This window comes from Corvus brachyrhynchos, unplaced genomic scaffold (assembly GCF_000691975.1).
Source record: "Corvus brachyrhynchos isolate BGI_N302 unplaced genomic scaffold, ASM69197v1 scaffold114, whole genome shotgun sequence".
NCBI classification, from domain to species: domain Eukaryota; kingdom Metazoa; phylum Chordata; class Aves; order Passeriformes; family Corvidae; genus Corvus; species Corvus brachyrhynchos.
This window is the reverse complement of record NW_008238337.1, coordinates 7617472-7621674: the sequence shown is the minus strand read 5'-3', so window position 1 is coordinate 7621674 and position 4203 is coordinate 7617472. Positions and strand designations below refer to the sequence as shown.

Sequence of the window (4203 nt, the reverse complement as noted above, 5' to 3'; positions counted from 1 at the left end):
AAGAGCACCTGGCACACACGGCTCTCTTCCCCTTAACTGTTGACAGCAATGGCCAGTGTTTATCTGGACAGTCTGCCCAGTAGGAAACTGAGCAGGAAATGACCGTTTCTCACCAAGATCTGTATACAGAGTTCACTGCAATTTGCCAAACTACCTGCCAAAGACAAATACAATGTAAATCTACATGCCTAATCTTTGACCAAACCCAAAACAGATCTGACTTGCTTCCTTCTCTGGAGCCTTTCAGATGAACTAACCAAGACTAAATTAGGGACATTTGTACTGGGATGAGGTTACATCATGGATTATAATTTTCCAGCAAGTTTTTTCCTTCATCTCCACCTGCTGCCTCTACAATGCTGGCATTAAGGGTGGTGTGGGATGACTAATTTTACATTCCTTTCTGCAAGACAGGCATTCAGATTTCATTTCTTCTGGGCCCCACAGAGTTCGGATCACAAATTAAATGGATGCACGTATTACTAGGCAGCAAGTCCACAAACTTACATGCACATGGGAGTCAGAAGTACAAGCTAGGTCCTTCATCTAAAACAAAAAAAACAACTGTCAGTTTGGCAGGTGAGAACAGAAAGTTTCTTTATGCAGTCTGTGTGTCCCAGACTCTACCCCAGCCACCTTCACATTAGTGAGTTAAACCAAAGCCTGCCAGACCCAGCCAGTTCTAGGCTAACACACACACGCCCACTTGCACTGCTACAAAACTACCTTAGAGAATTGCTTTTAACTTCAAGGCAGATGTAAACCATCTCTGCATTCTTTGAATTACGACCAAGGCTGGAGCATTATTTGAGTGTCCTAGGAGCCATATCAGATCAGTGTTAAATTTAACTCATCTCCTCGCCCACCCACAATCTTGCTGGTAGATCTGAACGACGCAACAAAAATGCTTTTTGTGGAAAAACACACAACACAAAAAGCAAAAAACCTCAAAAAACAACAACAAAAAAGCTTTTAATCCTGAGGGAAACAGAACAAACAGACCACTGATGATTTTTTTAAGCTGGCATTCCAAGAAAGCTGTTCCTTGAAATAAATTATTTCTCATTCTAGGGAATACAAAGCAACTGACAATAAATCCAATCACCCATCTCACAAGGACTGTGCCTGCCAGTGTCTCTCACTATTAAGCCCCAGAGCAGGTCTGCCTGGCAGTGAGGCAGCAGGACTGTATCAGCCCAAACAGCTCCCCAGGAGATTACCCCTGTTAAATCACACACCACTTCTTCCCCCTGCATCTCACCCCGTTCCAGCCCCTCACCAAAAACCGTGGTCTGAACAAAGCACAGCAGGAACGTGTGAACAGCCTCGACCACAGCCCAGCTCCCACTGCTGTGTAACCCCAGAGAGCAGAAAAGGGACAGCAGGAAAGGAACTGTGCGGGAGGTCTCTGAATAGCTACAAGTCCACTGGAACACCAAAGACACAAAAATCAACAAGCCAAAGGCCACTCCAACTGCTGTACATCTTTCAAATGGAAGAGATTCCAGGAGAAAGACAATTTTCCCAAGTGCGATGCAGTTACTGTGCTGTTTCAACTACCCAAGAGAGTTCACCAATGGCTTTTTGTCCAGTAGTCTGTTTACTTCACACATTTTCTGTTTATTCCCTAAGACTGACCTTATAACCCCTACTTGTACTTGGCCAGCCCCCACACACTGGTAAGAGAGCAAGTGCCTGTCCTAAGCTCATGCTTAACTACAATAAACAGTATGGAAAGAAAAAAAAAAAAAAAAAAAAAAAGGAAAAGAAAAACAAAAGATGAAAGTGAGCACTTGGATATGAGGGAAAATGCTGAGTAAGAACCTGCTCAGTTCTCATACCCACAGCTGTGGAAGGATGTGGATGCACTGCAGTGGGCTCAGAGCACAGCTAACAGAACAGCCAGAGAACAGGATCAGAGGTCTCTCTTTCATGCCTAAGGTCCGAGCTATTAACCTCAGAAGAAGGTCAAGGAGTGACGTGATTACAAGTCAAGTGCCTACAGGTATAATGGAAAGCTAATGGAGAACCCTTCAGAGAGAAGGGTTTAACCAGTGCCAGTGATGAAGACTGACAAGACACACACATTTAATTTTAAGACAGTAAGTGTGAATTGCATGAGAAACACTTACATGGTAAAACTTTGCTGCTTAGCAGGTTGGACCTAATTATTTTTAAGAAAGGTTCCTATTTACTCATAAACCTGATAATGGAGAGGTGCTCACGTGCATGCACACAACTGCTCCTACCTGTCTGCTGCAATGCTCTGAAGATTTTTCAGGCTAAGAATAAATTATTTAAGGCTCGTAAAGGAATTCCCCATCATCCCCCCAGCCTGCCCTCAGCAAACTACACTTAAATGAAATGAAGAGATTTTTGTAAGCCACAGAAGGGGCTAATGATGCCTGTTCATCTTTTGGCCTAAGGAGTTCCTTCTCCTCCCACCAGCGAGCAAGGGTGAAGCCCCTTCTCAGCCGTCAAGCAGTACTTCAGGTAAGGTCAATGCAAACCACAGCACTGTGGACATTTCTCAGCCAACTGAGGAAACCACCATCACCCAGAAGGACTGTCTGTCCTGTTCCCCAGCCCTTGCTGTCTACAGCACAGCTCCCAAAAACCTGTAGTGCCAGCATAACTGAAATAGCTGTGTGTAGCAGCAACCAGCGACTGAAGGGGAAAAGAGAAGACATGAGCACCATTTATCCAGGCACTGTCACCAGGAAAATTAATGGGAAACCACTGGCTCCATTCAGTTTATAATAAGAGCGCTCAATATCGACAGTCAGGCCATTCAGCAAGGACTGCTATTACTGCATGACGAGCATGAATCTCAAAAAGGAAAAAGTCATTTAAGATAAGGTGGAAGTCACTTGCCCACAGGTAAATACCTTCACCAGCAAAGTAAAATAGCTCTCAATTTCTTAGTTAAGTGTGTTTGGCTTTTTCCATTTGTCATCAGCTCTGGCTAATGGTTCCACACACTTGCTGAAAATAGACATCTTTCTATGACCACTTGCTCCTACTGGCACTGTGTATAAAGCCAGCTCTTCTGGATTAAAGCACTTGAATTGTAAAATCCTATCACATTTGTCAAGCACTCAATTATTTACATAGTACCTTTATTATTATTATTTCTGATATGCTTTTGTTTGGGATTTCACAATGGAATTCAAATATGATGAAGACTAAGACAAGATGCAGCCCAAGAGTCTGCAGTCTAAATCACTTTTAAACAGGTTCTCAGAGGGCTTTTGAGAGAGCCATTTCTCAATTAAACACACACAGATAAAAACAAGAGATCATACAGGATGAAACCAAGGACTTGCTATTAACAACCATCAGTCAGAAAACTAAACTCATGCTTTGAATGCTGCATTTCTCTGCAGTTGGCAAGACAAGCTGTTTGAACCTATGGACAGGACAGCTGCACTTCCCTCCCACTCCTTGTTGCGGTTTTATGCCAGAAAACAGAATCTTTAATTTTTCCAGAGAAGCCCTGCCAAAATGAGGCTGCAAATAGGAGACAGTGCCTTAGTAAACTCCCAGCCAGTTTGCTCACACCCTGGCCAGAACGGTTCAAAGTGCCTAAATCCCTACATGCACACTGGTAGCAGTGACTGCCTCCCTTTCACACAAATGATCCTCCTGTGTTAGACTCCCTTTGTAAATCAGGCCTGTGCAGGGCATGCCATTTTCACCTGTTCTGGTAGAATACCCAGGTACCCAGTCTTGCCTTCTGTCCTTTATAGGCTTTCCTATGACCCATCTCCTCTATTAAAATTTTGGCAGAAATAAACCAAAGTCCTCCATAAAGCATTAGCTGTCCTGGGATCATCTATACACACAGCTGTCCTTCCCAAAGTTCAAATGAAGCTGTTTTATTTTTCCTCCAATTCTTCACAAGGAATCAAAGATAAACAGTCATCCCACCCACCTTTTTTAAACAGTAGGACAGACTCAATCACTACAAATTTAGCAGCAGCAAGTCCACCACCCACAATGAGCACCCTGCTAGAAACACTGTTCCTGCCTCCAGGACTCACCCTGAGCACAGCACTGGGAATATTCTCAGAAACACACACCAGCAGGGTTCATCTTACTTTGGTTTTCAGCTTGTGGGCTTAGTTTTTTCCCAAGACAGTGTCTTTTAATTCCTCCCCAGAGTCCCCAGCAGCAAAAAACATCTCCAAAAAAGTGCTGCTG

The 4203-nt window shown here is 43.6% G+C and overlaps 1 protein-coding gene and 1 long non-coding RNA gene across 2 annotated transcripts in view; both read right to left on the bottom strand.

Moving 5' to 3' along the window:
- The window catches only part of ARVCF (armadillo repeat gene deleted in velocardiofacial syndrome), a 259690-nt gene that overhangs the window by 97535 nt on the left and 157952 nt on the right, over window positions 1–4203 (bottom strand). The window lies entirely within an intron of this gene.
- The window catches only part of LOC108446880, a 44247-nt gene continuing 40550 nt past the window's right edge, over window positions 507–4203 (bottom strand). The window contains exon 2 of the long non-coding RNA XR_001862221.1: window positions 507–546. This is a non-coding gene — a long non-coding RNA (uncharacterized LOC108446880). The remainder of the gene's footprint in view (window positions 547–4203) is intronic.